The following is a 13,094-nucleotide window of genomic DNA, read 5'->3' as shown; positions in this document are numbered from 1 at the left end:
TTTTATCATGTGGGTGAGATTCATCCATCCAGCAACAAATTTAGATTGGAATAACTCCCTAGGTAGGAAATCCAGTCAGTCCGCAAAATTTGGACATACTTAATACATTGTTGAATTAACTAACTGGTAAAAGAAGAAGTATAAGAATTGGAAAATTGTTTTTTTAGGTGTTGCCTAGTAGGTGATTTCAGCCGGATGATATGAATGACAGGTCATAAGCTCTGTAAATGCCTAGACTTCCATATTCCCTTCTCAAAAATATTTTCCCTCTCTGTTGCAACAAATTGAATTTTATTAAATTATTTCTCCCTAGGGAGGAAATCCAGCCAGTCCGCAAGTATTTGGACGTACTCATAACATTGTTTTATTTATTTTCACTATGGTACCATATCCATAAAGTCTGTATTATTTTTTTTTTAAATGTTATGTTGAATATGCATATTAACATTTAAGATTGTTTTTATTTTATTTTTTATGGCTTACAAATAATGAACAATACAATAAATTGGTATAATATCACAATTTGTTATGTTTAGAAATTTTTCATGAATTAAATGTGAATACAACATGCACAAATAATTAATAAAGTTAAAAAAAAAACTTTTTTTTAATCGACTAAATTTAATTTTTGTAACTTTTTATAATTTTTATGTGTATTTAACATTTTATTTGGACTTTAATATTGTTATTTTAATTTCACTAGATTTTTTCCCCTATGCTTATTATTATGGCATAACACGGCAACAGCCTAAAAAAAATCAGTACATTAATATGTAAACTGTGAATCAATTGAGTTAAATCGGGTTGTGGTCCTATGACTATCGTCATGGACTCACGGCTCAAAGGTCCGTGGTTAGAATCCCATTCCATCCCAACTTGATTCCTATTTTCTAATAGAGAGTTATTTACAACTCGTCGAAAATGGCCCTCAAAATTAAATGTTTAAGTAAATCATAAGAACACAAATCTCTTTTAAAAAAATATATAGTGAATTTTTATACCGTAGAATAAATAAATGCAGGTAATCATCATCATCAATTTCAATTCCGCACCTAATTGCATAGGGCACTGCATTGGTACACCAATCGCAGCGTATCTTGATCTTTTTGTTACTTAAAGAAAAAATGATCAATCGTACGCTTGGGGTGCCAGTCAAGGGACTATGAAATATTGTACTGTAAAATCACCTTTTAAAATAAATATTTCATGTCTACCATGTCAGGAACTGAACCTGAGACCTCTTGCATGATAAGCAAACGCGTTGAGAGGATGTGAGAATACATTTTCTTGTAACAAAAGGTAATATAAATAAAAATAATTTCAAATGTACTGTTTTCGTAAAACTAACTAACTAAAACTAAAGTAAATACAATTCTTGGCCAGAGCCCTTATTTCTCCCGGTGAAAGTGATCACATTAAGGTTCCTTATATTTAGAATATGTGTTTAAATATTTATGTGTGAGATATGACTATATTTTAATTACGTGTGAAAAGGAAACTAAAACACCAAAATATTTTTTCAATAACAGTACTTGCACTGTAGTTTATAAGTTTTTAGGTATAAAATAATAAAAAAAAACTACAAAAAACTAACTAGAATTTAGCTAATGCTCTACATTTGTGAGAAAAGGTTTGAGTGTTTGATGAAGTTGTTGTAGACTCATTTCTGTAGTCCGCTTTTCTGCTCTGCCACATATTTACTCCCATTTTCTCAGATGATCATAAAGGTGTTAAAAATTGACACCAAATTGCAACATTCGATATTTCCTCTTTGCTAAAAATAAAAAAACAAAAAATTATATAATTTACAATACATTTTTAATTACATTTATTACAAAATAACATACTAAAATAAGCACTTAAAATGGTAAAATATATCTTATTTAGGTTAGTTGGAAGTTATTCATCAGGTATTGCAATAAACCTGCCAATATACATATTTTTGTATATTGTACTAAAGTTCATCGGTACACGCAAAAATCAAACACCTTAATTATTCCGCATATTGTTAAACCTTTTAAAAAGAAAACTTTGAAGGCTATATTTTGTGATTTATATGTTTTATTTCTCAGAGCAAATTATTATGCAGTAAAGGTAATATTTTTAAAGTTGTCTGTAGGTATTGTGATTATGATATTGCAATTCAAATATGTGTAAGCTGATTAATTCTAAATATTCAAAATGATATAAGCGATGTCATATGTAATGGTACAACTTTGTATTTTCCAAATTTCCTTTTGTTAGGACATGCCAACGTGAGCTGTAGAGAAAATATTTAATATAATATGAATTTTAAACTAATACAAGATATTTTAATAGTACTTACTTTATTTTTTAAAAATTCTTTTGTACTTTGGCTCTTAATCTGTTTGGTAATAAAAAAACATTTGAAAAAATAACAAATTGGGTATTATTTAAAGCAAATCTAATAAATATTTTAATATGGAAATAAATGATGATTGATATTTAAATATACAAATGTATAATAACTGTGTAGGTAGTGATATTTCATTGTTTTTACAACATCTTTAATACCCAGACTGGTATCTTAACTATAAAAATATATATATTACAATTTATATAATAATAACTGAAGTATTGTACCCTTTTTTATTTAGATTTATCTTTATAATAAAGATATCAGTCATAAAGGTGTAGCGACGAATCTTGCTACTGATTATTTCAGATTTGTGAATTTAAGTACCACTTATCTTTCATTTTTTAGTAAATTACAATTTAAAATGAGAATTTTCAAGAGTGCAAAAAAAACTTGAATTACTTAATAAACAACGTGTCCCACCTCCAAGCAGATGACGAATATATCCTATAGTTTGATATCCATATATTCCATTACAGCATAAATTTAAATAGCCAATCGATATCGTCCCTTCGAAGGATCCGCTTTCCTGGTTTAATATAATCTGAAAAAATACACTTATAAAGGTTAAATTATTTACAGATGTTCTAAAAGAGAATGAAATTTTTTTTAGAAGATAATATCATTAAAAGTCTAGACATTTATAGAGCTTACTATTTACTACTATTATTATTAATATTGATATAATATTTGTTTTAGTACAAAGGTATATTTAAACACCACTATTCATAACATAAATTATATTATATTACAATAACCTTAATAATATTGTATCCTTTTTATAACACATGCTGTGAGCTATTATAAAGGTGATGGGTTTAGCAAAATTAAATATCTTATGTGTATGCATGTCCAATTGTCTTTCATTGTTTCTTAATAAACATTTGTAATTTTTCACGTCTCTGAGGGAGTTTGTCGTTACAAGATTCTCTTACTTTTTTAAATATTATTTTCTGGATATTATGTATACCTGTGTTATTTTTATAAATAACCTAATTTTACCTTTTTATTTTCATTATTTCTATATGTGTGAATTAAGATGTTCTATATGAATAAATCAAATTGAAATACCACCACTAAACCACTAATAATAGCCAAGAATTCCTGGCTGCGGCAGCCATTAGAACGCGTTTGACGTGCACTGCAGCCAGAACGAGACAAAGCAAATGTATGTGACTGCCTCAGTCTCCACGCACTTGTCGTAGCAGCCAGAAGTATTTTATGAAACGAATTTGCAATGACTTTCGATACAGAAGATCCATAAAATAATTTTGAAATGAACCCTTTCAAGTAAAGGATGAATTCAATATCTTCTTTTTGGTTTGCGTTTCTTACGAGATAAAATGTAAACAAAAACATCTTCCACATCCATTTTATTTGGACTGGCCGTCAGGCTGGCTGCTTTAACTGGCTGCGCAAAATTTTGACTGCGGCAGCCAGGCTGCCTAGTGGGCGGGAAGCCTAATTATCAAAAAAATAAATAAATGGGAACATAAAAGCTGTTAATATATTACTTGCGATTTTAACCAAACAAAAATACCGCTGAAACGATATGTATTTACATACATAATAATTATTTACATTACGAATATCAACAATTAAAACTAACAGTTCGCAGTGGCGGTATTGCAGTACCACTGCGGATATGGTAATACTTCAAAAGTTGAAAAAATCAGCACACATGCATGAGATTTTGTATGACTGCAAACGCATGTGTGTTGTATATCCTTTGACCGTCCCGGGGAAAACGGCTTGGTGGTTTGTTTATTTTTTACTAACACTAGCTTATTCTTAACCTTTTACAATTTATAAATATTATAATGATTAACAACTTGAGAAAAAACTCGTAAGGTAGGTTTAAACCGTACACAATATATAAGTTTGATTAAAATACCGAATTAGATAAACATACCTTCAAATGATGATTCCTGTTGTCGCGCAAGATGTACATTTAGGGACGCTGTGGTTCGTATGCAAGTTTCTATAGAGTACAGTAGGTATTTCACAGAGGTTCTATAAAAATAAACAAAATCCCTAAGGACATGTAGATCCGGGGCATACTTATCATTTACAAAAGTAGTTGAACTGTCACTGTATGTTTGTTTATGTTTTGCATTGTTGCAATATAAAAAGTACAGTTTGGCGTGTAGAAAAAATAAATACCCCACATGGCAAACGTTATAAATTTTCATCAGGATAGCAAAAGCGTTATATTTTGTAATAGGTATATTCATCTCGTCAGTGACGCATGCGCACGAGTATTTTTTCTCATTTTCGCCACTCACGCTCTTGCGGGTAGATATCGAACCATGAAACGTCAATTATAAAACCGTCTAAATAACGAGAAATAACGATTGAGGTTTGGTAAATTCAACATAATTAAGTATTTTGGGTCATTCTTAAGGTCACAATAATGTTTCTATTGAGAATCATTATTTTTGGTTTTATGTGTTCGAATTCATTTACGTAATTTGACATGTAATCATCAGAATTGCCATATAGAATACCAAGTTTAACCGCGTTCAAAAAATAAAAATCCCTAAATTACACCACGTTATATTCTCGTCCGAAAGTCGAGATCATCTCGTGGGTGTCGAGAGTGATCAGAATACCACTGCTGCAAGCCGTTTTCCCCGGGACGGTCAAAGGATATACAACACACATGCGTTTGCAGTCATACAAAATCTCATGCATGTGTGCTGATTTTTTCAACTTTTGAAGTATTACCATATCCGCAGTGGTACTGCAATACCGCCACTGCGAACTGTTAGTTTTAATTGTTGATATTCGTAATGTAAATAATTATTATGTATGTAAATACATATCGTTTCAGCGGTATTTTTGTTTGGTTAAAATCGCAAGTAATATATTAACAGCTTTTATGTTCCCATTTATTTATTTTTTTGATAATTAGGCTTCCCGCCCACTAGGCAGCCTGGCTGCCGCAGTCAAAATTTTGCGCAGCCAGTTAAAGCAGCCAGCCTGACGGCCAGTCCAAATAAAATGGATGTGGAAGATGTTTTTGTTTACATTTTATCTCGTAAGAAACGCAAACCAAAAAGAAGATATTGAATTCATCCTTTACTTGAAAGGGTTCATTTCAAAATTATTTTATGGATCTTCTGTATCGAAAGTCATTGCAAATTCGTTTCATAAAATACTTCTGGCTGCTACGACAAGTGCGTGGAGACTGAGGCAGTCACATACATTTGCTTTGTCTCGTTCTGGCTGCAGTGCACGTCAAACGCGTTCTAATGGCTGCCGCAGCCAGGAATTCTTGGCTATTATTAGTGGTTTAGTGGTGGTATTTCAATTTGATTTATTCATATAGAACATCTTAATTCACACATATAGAAATAATGAAAATAAAAAGGTAAAATTAGGTTATTTATAAAAATAACACAGGTATACATAATATCCAGAAAATAATATTTTAAAAAAGTAAGAGAATCTTGTAACGACAAACTCCCTCAGAGACGTGAAAAATTACAAATGTTTATTAAGAAACAATGAAAGACAATTGGACATGCATACACATAAGATATTTAATTTTGCTAAACCCATCACCTTTATAATAGCTCACAGCATGTGTTATAAAAAGGATACAATATTATTAAGGTTATTGTAATATAATATAATTTATGTTATGAATAGTGGTGTTTAAATATACCTTTGTACTAAAACAAATATTATATCAATATTAATAATAATAGTAGTAAATAGTAAGCTCTATAAATGTCTAGACTTTTAATGATATTATCTTCTAAAAAAAATTTCATTCTCTTTTAGAACATCTGTAAATAATTTAACCTTTATAAGTGTATTTTTTCAGATTATATTAAACCAGGAAAGCGGATCCTTCGAAGGGACGATATCGATTGGCTATTTAAATTTATGCTGTAATGGAATATATGGATATCAAACTATAGGATATATTCGTCATCTGCTTGGAGGTGGGACACGTTGTTTATTAAGTAATTCAAGTTTTTTTTGCACTCTTGAAAATTCTCATTTTAAATTGTAATTTACTAAAAAATGAAAGATAAGTGGTACTTAAATTCACAAATCTGAAATAATCAGTAGCAAGATTCGTCGCTACACCTTTATGACTGATATCTTTATTATAAAGATAAATCTAAATAAAAAAGGGTACAATACTTCAGTTATTATTATATAAATTGTAATATATATATTTTTATAGTTAAGATACCAGTCTGGGTATTAAAGATGTTGTAAAAACAATGAAATATCACTACCTACACAGTTATTATACATTTGTATATTTAAATATCAATCATCATTTATTTCCATATTAAAATATTTATTAGATTTGCTTTAAATAATACCCAATTTGTTATTTTTTCAAATGTTTTTTTATTACCAAACAGATTAAGAGCCAAAGTACAAAAGAATTTTTAAAAAATAAAGTAAGTACTATTAAAATATCTTGTATTAGTTTAAAATTCATATTATATTAAATATTTTCTCTACAGCTCACGTTGGCATGTCCTAACAAAAGGAAATTTGGAAAATACAAAGTTGTACCATTACATATGACATCGCTTATATCATTTTGAATATTTAGAATTAATCAGCTTACACATATTTGAATTGCAATATCATAATCACAATACCTACAGACAACTTTAAAAATATTACCTTTACTGCATAATAATTTGCTCTGAGAAATAAAACATATAAATCACAAAATATAGCCTTCAAAGTTTTCTTTTTAAAAGGTTTAACAATATGCGGAATAATTAAGGTGTTTGATTTTTGCGTGTACCGATGAACTTTAGTACAATATACAAAAATATGTATATTGGCAGGTTTATTGCAATACCTGATGAATAACTTCCAACTAACCTAAATAAGATATATTTTACCATTTTAAGTGCTTATTTTAGTATGTTATTTTGTAATAAATGTAATTAAAAATGTATTGTAAATTATATAATTTTTTGTTTTTTTATTTTTAGCAAAGAGGAAATATCGAATGTTGCAATTTGGTGTCAATTTTTAACACCTTTATGATCATCTGAGAAAATGGGAGTAAATATGTGGCAGAGCAGAAAAGCGGACTACAGAAATGAGTCTACAACAACTTCATCAAACACTCAAACCTTTTCTCACAAATGTAGAGCATTAGCTAAATTCTAGTTAGTTTTTTGTAGTTTTTTTTTATTATTTTATACCTAAAAACTTATAAACTACAGTGCAAGTACTGTTATTGAAAAAATATTTTGGTGTTTTAGTTTCCTTTTCACACGTAATTAAAATATAGTCATATCTCACACATAAATATTTAAACACATATTCTAAATATAAGGAACCTTAATGTGATCACTTTCACCGGGAGAAATAAGGGCTCTGGCCAAGAATTGTATTTACTTTAGTTTTAGTTAGTTAGTTTTACGAAAACAGTACATTTGAAATTATTTTTATTTATATTACCTTTTGTTACAAGAAAATGTATTCTCACATCCTCTCAACGCGTTTGCTTATCATGCAAGAGGTCTCAGGTTCAGTTCCTGACATGGTAGACATGAAATATTTATTTTAAAAGGTGATTTTACAGTACAATATTTCATAGTCCCTTGACTGGCACCCCAAGCGTACGATTGATCATTTTTTCTTTAAGTAACAAAAAGATCAAGATACGCTGCGATTGGTGTACCAATGCAGTGCCCTATGCAATTAGGTGCGGAATTGAAATGATGATGATGATTACCTGCATTTATTTATTCTACGGTATAAAAATTCACTATATATTTTTTTAAAAGAGATTTGTGTTCTTATGATTTACTTAAACATTTAATTTTGAGGGCCATTTTCGACGAGTTGTAAATAACTCTCTATTAGAAAATAGGAATCAAGTTGGGATGGAATGGGATTCTAACCACGGACCTTTGAGCCGTGAGTCCATGACGATAGTCATAGGACCACAACCCGATTTAACTCAATTGATTCACAGTTTACATATTAATGTACTGATTTTTTTTAGGCTGTTGCCGTGTTATGCCATAATAATAAGCATAGGGGAAAAAATCTAGTGAAATTAAAATAACAATATTAAAGTCCAAATAAAATGTTAAATACACATAAAAATTATAAAAAGTTACAAAAATTAAATTTAGTCGATTAAAAAAAAGTTTTTTTTTTAACTTTATTAATTATTTGTGCATGTTGTATTCACATTTAATTCATGAAAAATTTCTAAACATAACAAATTGTGATATTATACCAATTTATTGTATTGTTCATTATTTGTAAGCCATAAAAAATAAAATAAAAACAATCTTAAATGTTAATATGCATATTCAACATAACATTTAAAAAAAAAATAATACAGACTTTATGGATATGGTACCATAGTGAAAATAAATAAAACAATGTTATGAGTACGTCCAAATACTTGCGGACTGGCTGGATTTCCTCCCTAGGGAGAAATAATTTAATAAAATTCAATTTGTTGCAACAGAGAGGGAAAATATTTTTGAGAAGGGAATATGGAAGTCTAGGCATTTACAGAGCTTATGACCTGTCATTCATATCATCCGGCTGAAATCACCTACTAGGCAACACCTAAAAAAACAATTTTCCAATTCTCATACTTCTTCTTTTACCAGTTAGTTAATTCAACAATGTATTAAGTATGTCCAAATTTTGCGGACTGACTGGATTTCCTACCTAGGGAGTTATTCCAATCTAAATTTGTTGCTGGATGGATGAATCTCACCCACATGATAAAGGTTTCAGCTCTTTTACTTCACAAAAGTCAACAGATGGAAGAGTTGAGGAAATTTGGATGTTTAAACACAATAAGTAAAGTGGCCGCTTAAACCAGCCAATGACAGGTCATAAGCCCTGTAAATGCCCATACTTCCATATTCCTTTCTCAAAAATGTTTTCCCTCTCTGTTGCAACAAATTTAGAATAAATTGATTAAATATATTATGCTCTATTATTCCTTTATGGCAACCAACAATGAACTCAAATTCTGGGAAACATAATATTGCATACCCTTTGTCCGTGTCCAAACTGACAAAGGAAACAGACCTGTTTGAAAAATGAAAGCAGAGCCCTGGACGAGCGTTTTCGGCTTTACTGCAACTCTTATGTAAATTCTGGAAAAGGAAATTGGGTAGAGATATGTCTGCCTTGTAAGGTAGTAGTCGGAGCGTTCGCCGACCGTGCTTGTGGTCTCAAGTTCGATTCCTGGCAGGATCAACAGAAAATATTTATTCTTGAGGTTCACTGCAATGTTTCAGTCCCTGGAATAGCACCTGAAGTGTAAGATTGATCACCTTACCTTCATGTAACTGATGATGAAATATGCTGCATTTGATGCGCCACACGGTGAGGATAGGGAAATGATGAGATACCTTACACAACCTTAATGAAAATAATTAGTTACTTTATATTTTGGTTTGACACCTTTTAGTAATTGAGAATGTCAGAAGAATAAGTATATTTCAACAATATGGGATCAAACAAACAGATCTTGCACAGGTTCATTTTGTACTCACACATTCAGAGATTGTGACATCAAATCTGAAAATAAGGATTTAAAATTTATATGCATTTTGATTTGATATTTAAACCTTACAGCTACAATTGTAATTTGAGCAAAAATTGTTCTTGCATGTAATTGTTCTTCCTTACATTAACTGCGTATTTCATTTACCAGTTGTTGCAATTAAGCATTCATTTGACAGAGGTTGTGAGTGATATTCAATTAACTCATTAACATCTTCATTGTTGAAGTCCTATACTATATCATCTGTGATAGTTTCCAGAGTTTCTTCAAAATTCATAAAATCCATCGTTTGCGGGCATAATTGTTTACAGGAACCTTTCATTTTTTATTTCAGCCCACAAGTATCCAATATTGCTTATTGCGTTCCATATATTATAATTCTACTGAAATTGTCTTAATGTAGGCACACCTTCCTTGTCAGTTTCCTTAATGACCTGATTCATTATTTTCCTCATAACATATTATCTTAACATAGTTATCACTAGTTAGCCGAGGGAGCACCTGCATGCAAGCGAATAATTTTAGCATTATTGATAAAAATCTGTAAAAAACATAATTTATTTAAATGTGTGAAATAGTGAATTACGCAAAAGTAGAAAGTAGAAAGTACAAAAGCCGACGGCCGACCGTATGTCTTTGGGAATACTAAATAATCAATCAATGCATCGTCTTGTCATTCAATTAGCTTCAATATGGCAATCTTTAGGAACCTTTATAGCATGATTAAGATGCATTAAATGTGTATCCCGAGTTTCGTACGATAATGTATGTATATATATAAATTAATAATTAATATAAATTAGAAACGAATTTAGTGTTAAAATATAATCAACACCGACTGACATACTCAAACTGTGCCAGATCTGGATCGAGGAAAAAAGACCTCAAATCGATCTGACTAATATTTTGACAGTATATGACGTGTTTTAATTGATTCAATGTATTAATTACGAGTACTTACCTGTATTAACTCCGTTATTTTTGACAAAGACTAAAAATGTCCAGACAAATTAAAAAAAACTTACGAACCTCCAATTTATGAGCACAAATGGATTTGTCGTAATTTGTATAATGGCGTCTTTTGAGTTTTTACAGATGACGCAATATATTTAATTGCCAATTTAGTAGCTCACAATAAAAAATAAACATACATTTTTAAAAACGAAACATCTCGCGGGTCGCATGTTTGACGTTTGCCAGATTTACAAGGTTAGTTTATTTGTGTGCTGTGCGCATGCGTGGTTTTAACGATACCTATTACGAGATTTGTTCAGGATACCAAAATGATTTTAACGAGGTAGAGAGGCCCACGAGAGTGGTTCAGAATACCACCCCAGGAGCTCAATCACAGATGGCTATCGACATGCTAAAAAACGTGCTAAGTATTTGAGCGATCACCACGAACAATCATGAACACGCTGAAGTTATCGCGGTCGCGTTGCAAAACGCCATAGCCGTTCCGTATCCGTAGTCCGTGGTCAAACGTCAAATCAAAAAAGTCAACACGCGTGTAATCTCGTGCCGGTTTGTTATTTCGTTTTCAAGTTACAAACAATTACTATGGCGACTGCTTTTCTTAACATTTGGCTTGCCGACCGCCGGCTAAATGCAATACGGCACTCGAGAAAAATTGAAAGAAGGCGTGTGCGAGATTCAACCAATCCTCTTGAACTGACCGAAGTTGAATTTCGTTTTGCAACGCGACCGCGATAACTTCAGCGTGTTCATGATTGTTCGTGATGATCGCTCAAATACTTAGCACGTTTTTTAGCATGTCGATAACCATCTGTGATTGAGCTCCTGGTGTTGCTTCTGGTATTGTTAGACTTAAATCATGGTGACGCTTCAAAGAGCCTTTTATCCAGTCTTCTCCTGCCATTTCCAAAGTTCTGTTGAAATTATGACTTTAATTATTATTTTCTGCTAGCTAGTAAGCCAGTTGAGGAAATTTGTTAATTGTCATTCCTAAGAGTTGTTTTTGCATATCTTTTAGGTAGTTTACAAGTTCCAACTCGTGCTTGCCTGTAAAAACGGTGGCGGAACGTTCTTGACTTTTTATTAACAAGAGCTTCTGCATTTTCCCGTCTTTTCCGAACAGACCTCTCAAGTGTTGATGATAGCACTTCGTGCCGATTAGACGCCGCCAGGTATCCTATTTTTCAACTTATGACTGCATCAACGGCTTGATACATAGCATCCGCAGACTAGGAGTGCCAGCTGGTTTTTCTTACATGTGTTTGCACCATCTGCCGTTGAAAAGGTGACGTAAGAGGTATAAAAACATAACCAACAAAGAAAGAAACTCACTTTCGCATTTATAATATTTGTTAGAAAAAGAATACCTTTCAAATATTCTCGGGAGTGGAATGGGGTACCACCTCATTGCGCCCCACCCATTGTGCCCCGACAGTAGCGTTTTTTTAAACACGGGAGTTATGGCCGATATAAATGTTGGGTTTGAGTTATCACTAGACTTTTTAGTCAGTCAAAAGTAGGTTTAAATGAACATGTAATGTAAATTTTTAAATAAACAACGGTGTATAGATATTCACCTTGGTGTAACAGAGTAAATATTAGAACTTTCGAGCTTTTTCTCCAACATTCAATGAATTTCAAACTAAACGCACTCCGACACTGACAGCAACCATCCCATATAGCGCAGCCCAGTGAATTGAATATTGTCGTACGTAGTGAATCTCCTGCCCCTTTCCCGTTCCGCTCCGGTACCCCATTCCACCCCGGGTTCCCCTACATACCCACTATAACGGGGAAAGCTAGCACTTGTAAAATATGAGGTAGTCTGTTATTGAGATGGCAAGATGACTGAGAAAATTAAGATAAAATTGATAATCTCGTAGGCTATAAAATCAAGTTCCACCATAGTATGAATAGATGGAACCATCTCTCCGCTAACTGAGAGGAAACGGAAACATCCGGCAATCGGCAACTTGAGAAAAGATCGCGTTTTCTTCGTGCTATACCGAGTATGTGAGACAGAAAGTTAATTCGTCGTGTGTTTTCCCTATTTTAATTCCTCGTCATGATAATGTAATTTAAATTAAACCTAATCGAATTTAAAGTTCAAAACAAAATAAAGTAACTTAATTCTGTCCTGAAAACATGTTCTTATTCTATGATTTAAAGAATTTACTACCAGCTATAAATACGTTTCTAAAA

The 13,094-nt window shown here is 31.6% G+C and overlaps 3 long non-coding RNA genes across 5 annotated transcripts; 1 reads left to right on the top strand and 2 right to left on the bottom strand.

Moving 5' to 3' along the window:
- Positions 1-1,215: 1,215 nt before the first annotated feature.
- On the bottom strand, positions 1,216-12,600 carry LOC148284090 (uncharacterized). 2 transcript variants are annotated; one of them, XR_015825412.1, is made up of 4 exons: positions 12,062-12,600; positions 4,290-4,994; positions 2,801-2,921; positions 1,216-1,774 (listed from the first exon to the last, which is right to left on the bottom strand). It is a non-coding gene; the product is annotated as an uncharacterized LOC148284090 (long non-coding RNA). The 2 variants fall into 2 exon arrangements; XR_015825413.1 differs by lacking the exon at positions 12,062-12,600 and having other exon boundaries at positions 2,780-2,921; positions 4,290-4,953.
- Positions 5,025-8,396, top strand: LOC148284092 (uncharacterized). 2 transcript variants are annotated; one of them, XR_015825416.1, is made up of 3 exons: positions 5,275-5,750; positions 6,210-6,330; positions 7,357-8,396. It is a non-coding gene; the product is annotated as an uncharacterized LOC148284092 (long non-coding RNA). The 2 variants fall into 2 exon arrangements; XR_015825415.1 differs by having other exon boundaries at positions 5,025-6,330.
- On the bottom strand, positions 7,943-11,639 carry LOC148284091 (uncharacterized). The gene is made up of 2 exons (XR_015825414.1): positions 10,879-11,639; positions 7,943-10,458 (listed from the first exon to the last, which is right to left on the bottom strand). It is a non-coding gene; the product is annotated as an uncharacterized LOC148284091 (long non-coding RNA).
- Positions 12,601-13,094: the final 494 nt, after the last annotated feature.

The sequence above is a fragment of the Micrasema longulum genome, unplaced genomic scaffold, assembly GCF_059751315.1.
Source record: "Micrasema longulum isolate JH-2025_06_02 unplaced genomic scaffold, ASM5975131v1 h1tg000158l, whole genome shotgun sequence".
Lineage (NCBI taxonomy): Eukaryota > Metazoa > Arthropoda > Insecta > Trichoptera > Brachycentridae > Micrasema > Micrasema longulum.
This window is presented reverse-complemented; position numbering and strand designations above follow the sequence as displayed.